The sequence below is a fragment of the Bison bison genome, unplaced genomic scaffold, assembly GCF_000754665.1.
Source record: "Bison bison bison isolate TAMUID 2011002044 unplaced genomic scaffold, Bison_UMD1.0 scf7180017864268, whole genome shotgun sequence".
NCBI classification, from domain to species: domain Eukaryota; kingdom Metazoa; phylum Chordata; class Mammalia; order Artiodactyla; family Bovidae; genus Bison; species Bison bison.
Window position 1 is genome coordinate 2,397,089 of NW_011494840.1, and position 17,023 is coordinate 2,414,111.

General features: G+C 40.1%; 1 protein-coding gene and 1 pseudogene across 1 annotated transcript in view; both read right to left on the reverse strand.

Annotated features, from left to right (window-relative positions):
- The window catches only part of BAI3 (brain-specific angiogenesis inhibitor 3), an 880,973-nt gene that overhangs the window by 547,190 nt on the left and 316,760 nt on the right, over nucleotides 1-17,023 (reverse strand). The window lies entirely within an intron of this gene.
- On the reverse strand, nucleotides 3,330-4,991 carry LOC104994837 (annotated as a pseudogene).

Sequence of the window (17,023 nt, forward strand, 5' to 3'; positions counted from 1 at the left end):
TCTGAGCCATAGTAAGGCTTAAAATAAATATAGAAACACATAAATAATAAAAGCAATTCTACTTCCAATATCAAACTAGTAGTATTCATCTCTTCTTGTTGACCTGCATCAGAATTTAACATTTTAGCACAGCAGTGGCAAAATAAGATGCTATGCTGTGAGTTCCAGCACCTTTGTAGGGAACTAAACCCCTCATACTGTAAAATGAATCTTATTGCTAATGTGACCCAATAAGATCTTAGGGAATCTGAATGAAAAGAAAGTGAACTGGGCTGTCCCTGGATGAACCATTTCTGTATTTTCCTAACAATAACAGGGCTGACTGGCTTTCTGCCAACCTCTCTGACATGACAGGGAATCAGGTGCACAGAAAGCCTTTTTCGGGCCTTATGAAGAACCCTGGAAAGTATCTCTATCTAATAAAACGAGAAACTCTTGTAGGATTTTAGAGGCAATGAGTGAGAAATCATGGTTTGATTTGCATTTAGGTAGATTATGGTAACTGAAGAATGGAGAGCAGACTGTAGGGAAAAAGAATTAGAGGCAGCATAAACTATGAAGAGTGGCTGCAATTGTCCACATACAACCATCTGTGATTGGGCAGAGGGTCAGGTTCGACGGACAGGTTTCTGGCAGCTCCTAATGATAGAGGAGCAGATAGATGGGGTACCCCCATTAGATAAGAACCAGAAGGACACACAGAACGCTGGCCAGCCCCAGCTTACTGCAGGCTGAGTACATCTTTGGGGTCCAAATCATCGGCAATTAGAGTACCTTTCAATGCCCCAAAAGCTTACGGGAAAAGTGTTTTATAGAAAAGTTTATGTTTACAAAAGTCACACATTTTAGTATAATATTTTTGATAGATGCTACCTTTATGTACATACTTATATATTATACATATTATATAATCTATATATTATATATTATGTATTTGTTTAAAATGTTTAAGAAAAATAATTCCTTTATGATTTTTTATGGTTTTTCTTTTTTTTAATTTTATTTTATTTAACTTTACAATATTGTATTGGTTTTGCCATATATCAAAATGAATCTGCCACAGGTATACATGTGTTCCCCATCCTGAACCCTCCTCCCTCCTCCCTTTTACGATTTTTTAATTAAAGCTCATATCCATTTGGGACTTTTCAACTTGCTAAAGTTCAATCTCATTTACTATGACAATATACGTGCATGTGTGATCAGTCGCTTCAGTCGTGTCCGACTCTTTGCCACCCTATGGACTACAGCCTGCCAGGCTCGTCTGTCCACAGGATTCTCCAGGGAAGATTATTGGAGTGGGTTGTCATTCCCTCCCCCAGGGGATCTTCCCAACTGAGGTATCCAACCATCAAGTCTCCTGCGTCTCCTGCACTGTGGGAGGGTTCTTTACTGCTGAGCTACCAGGGAAGCCCACTCTAACAGTAGAGCACAGAATAGTTTAACTGAAAGAAATATCACCCTATGCATATTTACTGAAAGAGATAATTTAATAAGATACTCCATGAAAAGAATTAGTGCATTCAACATTATAACTGAAAGTTAAAAGATTAGGTAAGTGGTTGTTTGACCAAAACAGTTCAATATATATACATAGTGGGTATTCCATGAAATGACTGTTTTTTTTTTTTTTTCATAAGCACTGATAATTCAGAAACATCTTTATTGCACTTAATTACATTCACTTGATTCACATGATCTCAAGGTTGTATCTGGAAGTAAGAAAAGAGCATTTCCTCTGACATTTACACTTTTTGACCTATTTTGTTCCTACATAATCTATTTTTTAAGTAAATAGTTCTATTCATGTTTTACCATTTATCTACTGCTATATTTCTACATTTTATTACATTTTAGTTTAAAGCATTATTGTATACATAGTTACTGAAATAATAAAACTGACTTATTTAATGAAAATGATTAAGATGTACATAGAGTGTTTATAATTATTTCTAAAAATAATATAATACTATCTTTACTAATCCCTTAACACAGCTTATTTTTAAGGGATATGTGAACACATGTGAATGATATTTTCAGAATTTTTCTAGGATAAAAACTATCCTTATAATCAATTAACATATATTCAAACTTGTTTCCATAGGTTGTCCTTATTAGTATTGAAGCCCAAGAGGCATTCAAAAAGAGAACTAAAAACAATTTGCAGTATCAATGAAGTGCTTCATATACTTCCAGAGAAGGAAGACCACTGAAACTCAGGTGGAAGCTGCAACTTAATGTCGCAGTGGACAAGTGAATGGTCAACCAGCAGAAGCAGCTTCTGTTTGAGCATCACACCTGAGCTTCTCTTAACCTGCTTCCTCCTCTTGCAAAAGGGGATTCTAGAACAGGTTTCTGAGGTCTTCTGAAGCACTAAAACTGCATCATTTTCTCAGGTCAAAAGTTGGCAAATGGACCTGTGGGCCATCTCTCAGCAGACCCAGAGGCCTAGAGGCTGTGCCAAGTTTGCCTGGGGTGCTCAGGAAAAACAGGCCCCAGAGTCTAAGGAAAACATGGAGCTGTAGCTGCTTCTATACCTTTGCTCAACTCACTCAGTGTGGAATGGAGACAAGCCTGGGGCCTGGAATGCTTTGCTGCAATGCTACACCTGGATGCACCTCTCTTGGGTAACAAAACACAAAGAAACTGTCTGGGACTAAAAGTAACTGTGTGCATGCACATTTAAGGCAAATTCTGGACCCCAAAGATACAAAGAGGTGGAAAAACCCAACTGCCACTTTTGAAGAGACTGGAGCAAAAACCAGGTATCAGAAGCCAAAGCAGGGTACCACATATGCCCCTGCACTCAGCAGCACCTAAGGGGTGGCAAAGCACCTAAGCCCCTCTGTGGGTGGACTCCTCTACACACCCCTTCCCTCACCCCATGTAAGGAAAAAGCTGACTCCCCGACCCGCCTTCTGAGCAAGCAGGGAAACTGTTGTTTCTTTTCCCAACCCTCTGACTCAGCAGGGGCCCCTATAAAGTTTGCCTGAATTTCTTGTCTGGCCTCTAACAAATTCCTTTAAGGAAGTCAAAAGTCCTGGACTGTAACAGAACAGGTCCCTGGGTGAATGAGGTTCAATGGCTCACTCTTATCTGACTATTTGCAACCCCATGGACTCCAGGACACCAGGCTTCTCTCTTCTTCACCATCTCCCAGAGTTTGCTGAAATTCATGTAAATCAAGTCGGTAAAGCCATTCAACCATCTCATCCTCTGTTGTCCCCTTCTCCTGAATTCAATCTTTCCCAACATCAGGGACTTTTCTTTTTTTTTTCTCATTAAACTTTTTTAATGGGTCTCAAATTCTGTGACAGGTTTTTGGTCAAGTTGTTTTCATTAAAAAGAACTGATTTTAAAAATAACTTAAACTGCCACACACAAAACATATGGTCCACAAAAACATTCTCCTTTCCTTCTGAAGGTTTTACGATGCATTGTTATCATTAACCAGTCTTTTACTCTTAAACTTAAATGGCCAATTGAGACAAACAGTTCTGAGACCGTTCTTCCACCACTGATTAAGACTGGGGTGGCAGGTATTGGGGATAATATTCATTTAGCCTTCTGAGCTTTCTGGACAGACTTGGTGACCTTGCCAGCTTCAGCTGCCTTCTTGTCCACTGCTTTGATGACACCCACAGCGACTGTCTGTCTCATGTCATGCACAGCAAAACGGCCCAGGGGAGGATAATCAGAGAAGCTCTCAACACACACGAGCTTGCCAGAAACCATATCAACGATGGCAGTATCACCAGATTTCAAGAAATCAGGGCCATCTTCCAGCTTTTTCCCAAAACGACGATCAATCTTCTCCTTCAGCTCAGCAAATTTGCAAGCAATGTGAGCTGTGTGACAATCCAGCACAGGTGCATATCCAGCACTGATTTGGCCTGGATGGTTCAAAATAATCACCTGAGCTGTGAAGCCAGCAGCTTCCATGGGTGGGTCATTTTTGCTGTCACCAGCCACACTGCCATGATGGACATCTTCCATAGACACGTTCTCGACATTGAAGCCCACATTGTCCCCAGGAAGGGCTTCACTCAATGCTTCATGGTGCATTTCTACAGACTTCACTTCAGTTGTTACATTGACGGGAGCAAAGATGACCACCATGCCAGGTTTGAGAACACCAGTCTCCACACGACCCACAGGGACAGTACCAATACCACCAATTTTATAGACATCCTGGAGAGGCAAACGCAAGGGTTTGTCAGTTGGGCGAGTTGGTGGCAGGATGCAATCCAGAGCTTCAAGCAGGGTGGTTCCACTGGCATTGCCGTCCTTACGGGTGACTTTCCATCCCTTGAACCATGGCATATTAGCACTTGGCTCCAGCATGTTGTCACCATTCCAGCCAGAAACTGGCACAGATGCTACTGTGTCGGGGTTGTAGCCTATTTTCTTAACGTAGGTGCTGACTTCCTTAACAATTTCCTCGTATCTCTTCTGGCTATAGGGTGGCTCAGTGGAATCCATTTTGTTAACGCCAACAATCAGTTGTTTCACACCCAGGGTGTAAGCCAGAAGGGCATGCTCATGGGTCTGCCCGTTCTTGGAGATACCGGCTTCAAATTCACCAACACCAGCAGCAACAATCAGGACAGCACAGTCAGCCTGGGATGTGCCTGTAATCCTGTTTTTGATGAAGTCTCTGTGTCCTGGGGCATCAATGATGGTCACATAGTACTTGCTGGTCTCAAATTTCCACCAGGAGATATCAATGGTGATACCACGCTCACGTTCAGCTTTAAGTTTGCCCAAGACCCAGGCATATTTGAAGGAGCCCTTTCCCATCTCAGCAGCCTCCTTCTCGAACTTTTCAATTGTTCTCTTGTTGATCCCGCCACATTTGTAGATATGATGGCCAGTCGTGGTAGACCTCCCTGAATCCACGTGCACAATGACAACGATGTTGATGTGGGTCTTCTCCTTTCCCATTTTGGCTTAGGTTTAACGGTGGTTTTCATGACACCTGTGTCCTGGTGGCAAACCCGTTGTGAAAAAGCAAGACTTTTCTAATTAGTCAGTTCTTTGCATAAGGTGACCAAAGTATTGAAGCTTCAGCTTCAGCATCAGTTCTTCCAGTGAAGATTCAGGACTGATTTCCTTTAGGATGGACTGGTTGGATCTCCTTGCAGTCCAAGGGACTCTCAAGAGTCTTCTCCAATACCACAGTTCAAAACCATCAATTCTATGGCACTCAGCTTTCTTTATGGTCCAACTCTCACATCCATACATGACTACTGGAAAAACCATAGCCTTGACTAGACAGACCATTGTTGGCAAAGTAGTATCTCTGCTTTTTAATATGCTGTCTAGGTTGGTCGTAGATTTTCTTCCAAGAAGCAAGCATCTTTTAATTTCATGGCTGCAATCACCATCTGCAGTGATTTTGAAGCCCAAGAAGATAAAGTCTGTCACTGTTCCCATTGTTTCTCATCTATTTGCCATGAGGGGATGGGACTGGATGCCATGATCTTAGTTTTCTGAATGTTGAGTTTTAAGCCAACTTTTTCACCTGCCCCTTTCACTTTTATCAAGAGGCTGTTTAGTTCTTCTTCACTTTATGCCATAAGGGTGGTGTTATCTGCATATCCGAGGTTATTGATATTTCTCCCAGCAATCTTGATTCCAGCTTGTGCTTCTTCCAGTCCAGCATTTCTCATGATGTACCCTGTATATAAGTTAAATAAGCAGGGTGACAATATATAGCCTTGATGTACTCCTTTCCTGATTTGGAACCAGTATTTTGTTTCATGTCCAATTCTAACTGCTGCTTCTTGATCTGCATACAGTTTTCTCAAGAGGCAGGTCAGGTGGTCTGGTATTCCCATCTCTTTCAGAATTTTCCACAGTTTATTGTGATCCACAGAGTCAAAGGCTTTGGCATAGTCAACAAAGCAGAAATAGATGTTTCTTTGGAACTCTCTTGCTTTTTCAATGATCCAGCAGATGTTGGCAATTTGGTTCCTGGTCTCTGGTTCCTCTGCCTTTTCTAAAACCAGCTTGAACATCTGGAAGTTCATGGTTCATGTATTGTTGAAGCCTGGCTTGGAGAATTTTGAGCATTACTTTGCTACCTTGTGAGATGAGTGCAATTGTGCAGTAGTTTGAGCGTTCTTTGGCATTGCCTTTCTTTGGGATTGGAATGAAAACTGACATTTTCCAGTCCCGTGACCACTGTTGAGTTTTCCAAATTTGCTGGCATATTGAGTGCAGCACTTTCATAGCATCATCTTTCAGGATTTGGAATAGCTCCACTGGAATTCCATCACGTCCACTAGCTTTGTTCGTAGTGATGCTTCCTAAGGCCCACTTGACTTTGCAAAGAAGTCTGGCTCTAGGTGAGTGATCACACCATCATGATTATCTGGGTCGTGAAGATCTTTTTTCTACAGTTCTTCTGTGTATTCTTAGCACCTCTTCTTAATCTCTTCTGCTTCTGTTAGCGCCATACCATTTCTGTACTTTATTGTGCTCATCTTTACATGAAATGTTCCCTTGGTATCTCTCATTTTCTTGAAGTGATCTCTAGTCTTTCCCATTCTATTGTTTTCCTCTATTTCTTTGCATTGATCACTGAGGAAGGCTCTCTTCTCTCTCCTTGCTATTTTTTGGAACTCTTCATTCAAATGGGTATACAGTTCCTTTTGTCCTTTGCCTTTCACTTCTTTTCTTTTCACAGCTATTTGTAGGCCTCCTCAGACAACCATTTTGCTTTTTTGCCTTTCTTTTTCTTATGGATGGTCTTGATCACTGCCTCCTGTACAATGCCACAAACCTCTGTCCATAGTTCTTTAGGCACACTCTGTCTATCAGATCTAATCCCTTGAATCTACTTCTCACTTCCACTGTATAATCATTAAGGGATTTGGTTAAGGTCATACCTGAATTGGTCCAGTGGTTTTCCCTAATTTCTTCATTTAAGTCTGAATTTTGCAATAAGGAGCTCATGATCTGAGCCAAGTCAGCTTCCAGTCTTGTTTTTTCTGACTGTACAGCTTCTCCATCTTTGGCTGCAAATGATATAATCAACCTGATTTTGGTATTGACCATCTGATGATGTCCATGGTAGAGTCATCTCTTGTGTTGTTGGAAGAGGTGTTTGCTATGTGCAGTGTGTTCTCTTGGCAAAACTCTGTTACCCTTTGCCCTGATTCATTCTGTACTCCAAGGTCAAACTTGCTAGTTTCTCCAGGTATCTCTTGACTTCCTACTTTTGTACTCCAGTGCCCTAGGATGAACAGGACATCTTTTTTGGTGTTAGTTCTAGAAGGTCTTCTAGTTCTTCATAGAACCTTTCAACTTCAGTTTCTTCGGCATTAGTAGTTGGGGCATAGACTTGGATTACTGTGATACTGAATGGTTTGCCTTGGAATCAAACAGAGATCATTCTGTCGTTCTGGAGATTGCACCGAAGTATTGCATTTCAGACTCTTTTGCTGACTATGATGGCTACTCCTTTTCTTCTAAAGGCTTCTTGCCCACAGTAGTAGATATAATGGTCATCTGAATTAAATTTGCCCATTCCACTCCGTTTTAGTTCACTGATACCTAAAGTGTCAATGTTCACTCTTGCCATCTCCTGTTCGACCACCTCCAACTTACCTTGACTCATGGACCTAACATTCCAGGTTCCTCCGCAATATTGTTCTTTACAGCATCAGACTTTACTTCCATCTTCAGTCACATCCACAACTGGGCTCTGTTCTTGCTTTGACTCAGCCCCTTCCTTCTTTCTGGAGCTATTTCTCCACTCTTCTCCAGTAGCATATTGGGCACCTACTGTCCTGGGGAGTTCATCTTTCCATTTGATAACTTTTTGCCTTTTCATACTGTCCACAGTGTTCTTAAAGAAAGAATACTTAAATGGTTTGCCATTCCCTTCTCCAGTGGACCACATTTTGTCAGAACTCTCCACCATGACCCATCCATCTTGGGTGGCCTTATACAGTGAGGCTCATGGTTTCATTGAGTTAGACAAGGCTGTGATCCAAGTGATCAGTTTGGTTAATTTTCTGTAACTGTGGTTTCCATTCATCTGCCCTTTGATGGATAAGTATAAGAGACTTGTGGAAGCTTCCTGATGGGAGATACTGGCTGTGGGGGAATCTGGGTCTTGCTCTGATGGGCAGGGCCATGCTCAATAAATCTTTAATCCAATTTTCTGTTGATGGGTGGGGCTGTGTTCTCTTCCTGTAGTCTGGCCTCAGGCCAAACTATGGTAGAGGTAATGGTGGTAATGGCAGCTCCTTCGAAAGGACTTAGACCAGGACTGTTGTATTAAGTACCCCTGACCCCACAGTATCCCACTGTTGACCCACACCTCTGCCACAGACTCCTGGATGCTCACAGGCAAGTCTGGCTCAGTCTCTTGTGGGGTCACTGCTCCTTTCTCCTGGGTCCTGGTGCACACAAGGTTTTGTTTGTGCCCTCCAAGATTCTGCTTCCCCAGTCCTGCACGTGGAGAAGGCAATGGTACCCCACTCCAGTACTCTTGCCTGGAGAACCCCACGGATGGAGGAGCCTGTTGGGCTGCCGTCTATGGGGTCGCACAGAGTCGGACTCGACTGAGCAGCAGCAGCAGCAGTCCTGCAGGAGTTCTGTAATCAAATCCCACTGGCCTTCAAAGTCAAATTCCCTGGGGGTTCTCAGTCCCTTTGCCAGATCCCCAGGTTGGGAAATCTGTTGTGGGCCCTAGAACTTTCACAACTGTGTGAGAACTTCTCTGGTATAATTGTTCTTCAGTTTGTGGGTCATCTGCTTGGTCACTCTAAAGTGGGGCTAATGGCAACCTCCTCCAGGAGGACTTAGGCCACACGCCACACCTCCCAGGTGTGCTGCAGCCAGAGCCCCTGTCCCTATGGCAGGCCACTGCTGACCTGTGCCTCCACAGGAGACACTCAAAGGCAGGTCTGGCTCAGTCTCTTATGGGGTCCCTGGGTCCTGGTGCATACAAGGTTTTGTTGAGCCCTCCAAGTGTCTCTGGTGCGTATGGGGTTTGACTGGATACCTGATTTCACCCCTCCCACAGTCTTGTTCGGGCTTCTCCTTTCTCCCTGGGTGAATGTCTGAGCACTAAAGCAAGGTTTATTTTGCAGGTGAGGCTTCAGATTATGCAGTTTGGAAAGCTGTAGCCAGCATCCTCATTGGAGAGGGATTTTTTTTTTTTTTTTCTTTAGAAGACAATATGTTTTCAAAGGCTTCTGAGCACTAATACATTCCATTCATTTAATAAACATTAAATTTGCACTTATTATAATCCAGTCAGGACTCTAGACACTGGTGATACACAGACATGAACTGAACAGACAAGAATTTGTTTTTGTGAGAGAAAATTTTATAGTTATTCCTAGTCTGATATACAAGGCTTATAAGTCTTACATAAATATTAAATTTATTAGCCAGTCCTTGGACAGCTTCATTACAAGTGGTCAAAAATACATTAGTCAGATTCATAACTTTTAATATCATTGTTTCATTCATAAACTGCTGCAGATAAAGGGAATTTAAGTAATATTTCATCTGTATCATTCGATGGAGGATGATTAAGAGATCACTGAGATGAAAACTCGACACAAAAGCCAGGTTACTATGTCCAAATTCATGCTGTGGTCTCATTGGCTTCTCTTCTATTATCCCAGAGCTTTCTTTCCTTTCAATTTTAATTGATTTTGTTATACACAGATCTAGTCTTTATGTGCACTATGCGAAAATGCTTGTTTCCTCATTCCATTCACTATTGTTATATTATACCTCTTAAATGCTTTTATTTTTGTAAACTACCCAAGAAGACATAAATATAGCTTCATTATAGCATGCCTCTCTATTTTCACGGGGTCATACATTTACATTTATGCAGCCATCAAAGGTTTGCTCTCAGAGGAAGGAGCCATAGACACAGTTTTGATGTCACCTCCCCTCCCAAAAATACTTCACAACTCATAGTTCAGGGAGGGAAAATGTTAGATATTTTTTTGGTCTACTATCTCTCAACATACATCTCTCTTCAACCTGAGTAGTGCTTCTCCTTGTCCAATTTTGCTTGATATTAATACTGTTACTGCTGCTTTGTTAACACCTTTGTCTGCTACATCTTTTTCCATATGTTTTCTACTCTTCAGTATCATTTTGCTTTAAGCATATATCTTACATAAAACATGTATAGCTGTATTTTAAAAATCACATTGATCCTCTTCCTTTTAGTAGGAAATAAAATCATCTTAATTTATCATATTTATCATAATACTGGACTTATTTCTTATATCTTAAATTTTTTACTTAGCATATTTTCTTGTTTTTTCATTTTCCCCCTATTTAATTCTTTTGGATTGATAGCAATTTTCACTGTAATAGTTTTTATTTAGATATCCTTAAATTATTGGTGTTCACCAATTTTATCACATGTACATAAATAAAGCTTTAAATCTATCAATATCTATAGTTAATTAGTGTTTGTACTCTTTCCCAAACCAAGACAAGAATTTTAATGTGTCATCCATGCTCCTCTGTCTTGATACTCATGTATCATTATTTTCCATATTCATTTTCAAATTATTGTACATCATTCTTCAATAATTAGACTTGACTATTAGTCTCAACTTAATCTAACTCTCATTAGTCTCAACTTAATCTAACTCTCAGTATCAGTTTCTGTGTTGATCTCCTTTCTTAGATTTGCTTAATTCTGTTCAAGTACCTCTTTTAACAGAGAATGGTCTAACATTGACCCATTTGGCTGTCACATTTGAATGCTGGTTTTACTAGACCTAGAAACTTAAGGTCAAGGATTTTTATCTTAGTTCCTGAGGTAGGGATTGAACCCGGACCCTGGAAGTGAAAAGCACCAAATCCTAACCACTGGAGCACCAGGAATTCCCGAGGTTGAGTATCTCTTTTCCTCAGTGAACACTGACGATAACTTGTACACAGAATGCGGGTATCCATTGTCGCCTGTGAGATGTCTACTGGTAAAATGGCACCCCACTCCAGTACTCTCGCCTGGAGAATTCCATGGACAGAGGAGCCTGGTGGGCTACAGTCCACGGGGTCACAAAGAGTCGGACACGACTAAGACAGTAACACATACAAGAGAATCTGCTTTTCTTTCTGGAAGTTTCTTTGGAGATTTTTCCTTTTATCATTGGAGTTCTGAAATTTTACCAGTGCATGTCTAGATATGGGTCTTTCTCACTCAGCTTACTTGGAACTCTGTTCCCTTTCCATACAAGGACCAGCCCTTTAACTGAGCATACTCAGCAATTCTCTCTTAAGCCAACTTCCCCTTTTCTTGGTTTCTGTCCATATCTGGTGTGGAGGTTTGAAGGTGCTGCAAGCTGCCCTTTGCTTGCATCCCAGCCTCTCTGTATCCATTAAGAGCATCCTCTGAGAAAACTGAATCCTGACTTCTGACTATTAAAGTTAAGTGCAAACCATATTACTTTCCATGTCATTCTCTGAAGAATTCTCTCTCCTACTTACATAAACCTTTCAAAAGAGTGTCCTCTGATTCTCCACTCTCCCCTCGTCCAATAATGTCAGGCAATCTGACTTCAAGCCTCCTTCCCTGAATGAAACCGCTTTCTGGAAAGGCAATTGCCTCAGAAACTGTCACATTCATCTTGATTCCTCCAGCATTTGACACCCTCCCACTCTGCCCCATCCCACAACTTTTCCTAAAATGTTCATCCCCCTTGGTTTGCAAAGCTGACGATTTGATTTTATTCCTCCTCCTGACTGCTTTGTTTCCTTCACTGCCTTAGTGAATCTTCATCCTCTAAAGCTAAGTCTTCCCCTCAACATTCTCTCCTTGAGAAATTCCACCCATTCCTACAGACTCTGGTATCACTTTTGGAAAAACAACCATCAGTCTCCCACTCCTGTAGGCTGATCTACATCTTGAGGCCACCCACACTATAGTGCCTCCTAGTTATAGTGATACAGTTAGGATATATGAAAACAAGCTTATTACCACCTTGGTGAGAGCTGGTCCTAGACATGCATTCCAAATTTATTTTTAAATAAACGTATGGTGCTCAGGATAAACCATTCATGAATAAATAAAGAGCAAAATAAAATAAAAGTTGACTAGAAATAATGCAGAAAATTTTCTTAGAGTTATCAAAAATTTCTTGATGAACCAGTTTGATTACGTAAAGATAAGCCCTAAGGTGAAATCTGGAAAACTGACAGTGATAAAAGAGAGAGATTAGTTTGCATATTAACAAGTAATAATTTGAACTTTACTGAGGCTCCCAGGGAGACAAGGTGAGGCTTCCTGAGTAAAACAGAGGAAGGAGGTGAGGTTAAAAAGAGGATTAAGGAGTAAGGGGAGAACCATCCAGAAAATGCTTGAAAACTGAGACCGCAGGAGGAAACTGTGAGATTCCACATGGAAATAATATCAGAAGCAATTTTAATAACAGTGATATTTAAGTATAAAGGTATATACTGTGAAATAAAATCCTTCTACACTACAACTAACTTTTATTAAAAGCATATACCTTATATTTGTAATATTTAAAAAGAGGTGTTACAGAAATTAAAGATTGATTTCACACTGAGGTTGGCAAGGGGCAGAATAAAGAACAGCCCCACCTACAAAATACAAAGCAATGGCCTAAATACATCTAAGATTGAACAGGCAGGAACACACATAACCCCTCCCTCAAAACATCCCTCGGGATATTGAGAGTATAATAAATTTATAGCTGCAAATTAGGCAGAAGATCAAGCCACGTGTTTGCTTAAAAATTACACTAAAGCTAGCATTTGAAAGGATGGAGAATTTGGAAACATATTGATGGTAACTTTAGGATTACAACCTGACATTCTTATATTGGGCTCTTATATATGGCTCATGCTATAGTATCCATTATAGACAGTCTCTCAGCTGATTTTGTACTTTCTGTACCAAATGCAAACACCACCCTGATATAGAAGGGAATCTAAAGTTGTTTACTAGTCATTGCTGGGTTCTACTGAACTGGTGGCTAAGTGGCCAAGTGGCCAAGGATTGGCAAAGGGAATTAAGGATGGCATCTCTTATGTGCTAAATTCTTTCTGATTTTGGTTTTGGGCTTTTTCTTCTTCCCTGACCCCAACCTTCACAGAGCACAATAGTTCTGATTAGCTAATTATTGCAAACTGCTCCAACAAGACTTAAGTGGGAGATGTAATTAAAATTTTGCTTCTCAGAAGGAAAAACAATGTCATCTTAGTGCTGTAGCTTTAAGTTTTTAAATGTTTTCCAATTAATTATAATATCTCTTCAAATCTATGTATTATATAAGTTATTATTCCTTTGCCAGAAGTCTATATCAGGATATGTCTTCTAGGCTGGCATACACCTGGCGTAACAAGTTATTTTAAAGTGAATATACTGGGGTTTTTGATGACTAAAGTCTGATGAGTCAACATTGTAAAATAGCTGTGCCAAATCTCGATTTAAACTTTTGTTGCATTTTTTAAAGTATAGAATTCAGAACTTTTGGTCCACTTTATATTCAGATGTGGCCATTATTGTTTTTAAAAGGGAAATACTGGTAAAGTATAATATGTGGAAATAATAGTGCTCAGAGTGTCAAAAAACAGTGAGAATTTTCTCAAAAATTATAGTCTCATTTTGGAAATAAATTTTGAGTGCCTAATGGATAAGGTGCTTTAGAGAAGAGAAACCATCTAACTTCACTATAGAACTATAGGGCTCCAAATGTGATAAAAATAGATTCTTATAATAATTTAAAAAAAAAAAAAACTGTGTATACTTAACTTGGGAAAAAATTCAGGAAGAAACAGTGATTTTCTTTGAATATTTGGAAATTCCTGTGCAGAAGGATTAAAAATAAGTGAACAAATAAGAAAGAATACAGGGGAAAGGGTCAAATCCATAGGAAGAATTTTCTGACAACTCAGAGTCCATAAAAAGGAGTGAGTGTCCACATGAAGTACCAAAGTGTTGACTAGCAGAGGTGCTTAACTAGTGGTGTGACTAGTCAGTTCTCCACAGGGATGTATCTCTGATTCCTAGAATCTATGATTCTCCCCATTCCGCAACACTGTATTCTGTCAATTTTTCAACTGTCCTGTGTCCATCCAAACAATTTCCAAACTTGTCAAGGTCTCTTGAGCGCCACCATCACCACACAGGTACACATCCGACTAGCTTCTCGCACTGGGACCATTGCAATGACTGTCTAACTGCCTCTTTTCCACCGCCACTTCTGCTCACCATGCAGTCTCCTCATGGCAGAAAGGCAGACCTTTTAAAAGGTAAAACAGATAATGTAAACCTCCTCTCTAAATTCATTTAATATCTTTCCAACTCTTAGAATAATATCTAAACTCCTTACTCTGGGTCTTACTAATAGGCCTGTGTAATCTGCCCAGCCTACATCTCAAAAAACCATCTCACATTCTTCTCCCTATGATTAACCATGTTCCAGCCATATTGACCTTTTATTGCCTAAAACATATACTGATTTCTTTAATTGGGAAACTTTTCTGATCTTTTCATGGTTGTTTCATTCTTGTCATTCTTCAGTTCAGTTCAGTCACTCAGTCGTGTCCAACTCTTTGCAAACCCATGGACTGCAGCATGCCAGGCTTCCCTGTCCATCACAAACTCCGAGAGCTTGTTCAAACTCATGTCCATGGAGTCGATGATGCCACTCAACCATCTCATCCTCTGTCACCCTCTTCTCCTCCTGCCTTCAACCTTTTCCAGCATCAGGATCTTTTTCAGTGAGTCAGTTCTTCACATCAGGTGGCCAAAGTTTTGGAGTTTCAGCTTTAGCATCAGTCCTTCCAATGAATATTCAGGACTGATTTCCTTTAGAATGGACTGGTTGGATCTCCTTGCAGTCCAAGGGACTCTCAAGAGTCTTCTCTAACACCACAGTTCAAAAGCGTCAATTATTTGGCACTCAGTTTTCTTTATAGTCCAATTCTCATCATCCATACATGACTACTGGAAAACCATAGCTTTGACTAGATGGACCTTTGTCAGCAAAGTAATGTCTCTGCTTTTTAATATGCTGTCTAGGTTCATCATAGCTTTTCTTCCAAGGAGCAAGCATCTCTTAATTTCATGGCTTAATGCAGTGATTTTGGAGACCAAAAAAAACAAAGTCTGTCACTGTTACCATAGTTTCCCCATCTATTTACCATGAAGTGATAGGACTGGATGCCAAGATCTTCATTTTTTGAATGTTGAGTTTTTAAGTCAGCTTTTTCACTCTCCTCTTTCATTTTCATTAAGAGGCTTTTTAGTTCTTCTTCGCTTTCTGCCATAAGAGTGGCGTCCTGTGCATATCTGAGGTTATTGATATTTCTTCCAGCAATCTTGATTCCATTTTGTGCTTCATCCAGCCCAGCATTTCACATGATATATTCTGCATATAAGTTAAATAAACAGGGTGACAATATACAGCCTTGACATACTCCTTTCCCGATTTGGAACCAGTCTGTTTTTCCATGTCCAGTTCTAACTTCTTTTTCTAACCTCCAGTTCTAACTGTTGCTTCTTGACTGGCATACAGATTTCTCAGGAGGCAGGTCAGGTGGTCTGATATTCCAGTCTCTTGAAGAATTTTCCACAGTGTGTTATGATCCATACAATAAAGGCTTTGTCATAGTCAGTAAGTCAGTAGTAGATGTTTTTCTGAAATTCTCTCACTTTTTCAATGATCTAACGGATGTTGGCAATCTGATCTCTGGTTCCTCTACCTTTTCCAAATCCAGCTTAACATCTGGAAGTTCATGGTTCACACATTGTTGAAGCCTGGCTTGGAAAACTTTGAGCATCACTTTGCTAGCGTGTGAGATGAGTGCAATTGTGCAGTAGAGTCATACAGAATAGTAGAATGTTTGAACATTCTTTGGCACTGCCTTTGTTTGTGATTGGAATGAAAACTGACCTTTTCCAGTTTGTAATTCTTAGTTAAAATCTCACCATTTTCCAAGAGGTTCTCCTTGATCACCAAATACAAATACAGTCATTCTCTAAGACCTGATTTTAATTCTTCACGGAACTTATCATTATCTGTATTGTGTTTGTTTCTGTTTTGTTTAATAACTGTATCCAACAATCCACTAAAATGTGAGCTTCATAAGACTAGGAGTCTTTTCTGTCTTGTCCATCACTGTATCATGTGCCTTGTAAGTGACTGCAAAGTATGTTGCAATGTTGAGAGAGAGGAAAAACAGAGAAAGGAGAGAAAGCTATTATTATTGAGTATCATGATCTTAATCTTACTGCGCTCTGGGTGACATCCTCTAAATCTATTTTCTGTTATGTTGCTCTGTATTTCTTCTTTATTATTTCTATTCTTTTAGAAAAATCACTTTAAACATATCTGTTTTGTGGCCTATTTAAAGATTTTGCTTGTGTGTTTTCTCATTCAGAGTGTGCTCCTTGCATTACATCTGCTGATTCTCCTGCATGGTTTTTGCTTTCTCCTGTATTTTATTTTGTATGATTCTGTGTTATTTCTACTGAGGGCTCATCTTGCACAGCACTTTCCCCCTCCATGAAACTCATATAATCCTCACTGTAAAAATATCCTTCACAGCCATAAATTTCTTGGCTGTAGGTTGATATATCACAAAACCATAAATGTGCATCATATACTTGCATGGCCTGTGCTAGTGTTTGCTTCTTTTGTTGGGGTGGAGGTACCTTTTTTCTTCCCACCAAGGCTCTTGAGGAAGGCAAGCTTCTTTCTCACTCTTTCCTGCAGCTATTGAATAAAATTTCTCTAAACTCCCTTTGATAGAAAAGGGAATTCAGTGAGGCCTCCAGCTTTACGTAGTTGTTTTTTTTTTCCCTGAGCCTATGCTGGCTGAGCATACTCTCCTCTCCATGCAGCAACACTGAAGTCATAAATTCTTAACCATCTAGAGCTTATAATGACCCAAAACACTCAAAAGCGCCAACTGACCCTATACCTCACTTTTGTCTTTTTATTATTGCTGCTGTATTTTATGGATACCTATATATATATATATATATTATTTT